At 40.0% G+C, this 1,311-nt stretch overlaps 1 long non-coding RNA gene across 1 annotated transcript in view; it reads right to left on the bottom strand.

The window, feature by feature from the left end:
* LOC118478924 overlaps positions 1–1,182 on the bottom strand; it is a 22,890-nt gene extending 21,708 nt beyond the window's left edge. The window contains exon 1 of the long non-coding RNA XR_004859366.1: positions 923–1,182. This is a non-coding gene — a long non-coding RNA (uncharacterized LOC118478924). The remainder of the gene's footprint in view (positions 1–922) is intronic.
* Positions 1,183–1,311: the final 129 nt, after the last annotated feature.

Below are 1,311 nucleotides of genomic sequence, written 5' to 3'. Positions count from 1 at the left end.
AAATTGCTGACTTATGGACATACCCTTTAACTCCAGTGCATCATTTTTCACAGCAAATTCAACTTGTTTTTTCTCTACAAAGGGACTCTTATTCCTAACAGAGAAATCCTATTCAATAAATTTGACAAAAAATCAATATTATAATCACAAATTACTTGCCAATGTCTTTATCTTCCTGTACGTTGTAGTTCTATATCACTTGCGTTTCTTTTGTTGTTGAGTGTATTAATTCATGGTAAGGTAATTTAGGAGTCCGTACCTCCGAGATTAACGTCCTTTACTTAGATGGCTTAGCCAATGGGACTGAAATCCCCCCTAAAGATGCAAGTTCAAGAATGCCATGTACTGTATCTATCCAAACCAAAGGTTATTCGCACCACAGCCAAGCCTAACACCAACTGAACTGCAGGTACAACCTCAAAAGAGACAGTATAGTGGAGATTGCTCGTTGCCTATAAAAAACGTTAGCATAAAGTGAAGACGTTGAAATTCTAAGTTTTTTTACGCCCCTATCAACACATTGTAGATTCTTTCAGATGCGGGTTACTTTTACCCTGCCTATCAAGGTCAGTGCAGGCTGAGAGGGGTATAGTGACCGAGCAGGAGGATTGAGATGCTAAAAAAATGATGATAGACCTTCTAAAAAAGAATAAAGATAAACTTAGGATTCCCATTCGGGAGTTAAACTTATGTCTTCCTCTTACAGCGCGAAGAGCTACGGTGGTTAGTGGGTGCTCTGGTGTGGTTTGCTTCTTCTATCCTATCAAACATCTATCGTCCTTATCTCCCCTTCTCCTTTTTATGTTTGTTACTCTCTTGTAACACCTCAAATCTTCTGTCGCTCATGTGACCCTATGCAGTTGCGAGCCCCGTAAAACCTTTACTAAAGCTTTAAAAAAAACGAGAAGAGCCTACAACTCACCAAACCACAGTCGCCGGTGGAGTTGATGTAGAAACACACACTCCTGTTCAACAACGACAAACTACTCTTTCCCACAATACAGGTTCCAGTGGAGTACTTGTTGAACGCACGTAGAAGATTTGCAATCGATTCCCGTTTGCGAATTTTCAACTTCCTTTTTTTTCTTCCTCAACGAGCTTCTACTCAGTCTGTCTGCTCGGACTGTATCACTGTATCTCTCTCAGTCCTGACTGGCTATGGCAGGCAAATAATGAAGAGGATATCTCTTTTTCTTCGAAATTTCCACCCATCAGTTCATAAGATAAGATAAGATAAGATAATTCTTTACTACCCCAGAGGGAAATTTTTCTTGGTAGTACAGGACCGCAAAATACACATGCAGGTGTACA

This window comes from Aplysia californica, unplaced genomic scaffold, assembly GCF_000002075.1.
Source record: "Aplysia californica isolate F4 #8 unplaced genomic scaffold, AplCal3.0 scaffold01229, whole genome shotgun sequence".
In the NCBI taxonomy this organism is placed as follows: domain Eukaryota; kingdom Metazoa; phylum Mollusca; class Gastropoda; order Aplysiida; family Aplysiidae; genus Aplysia; species Aplysia californica.
This window is presented reverse-complemented; position numbering and strand designations above follow the sequence as displayed.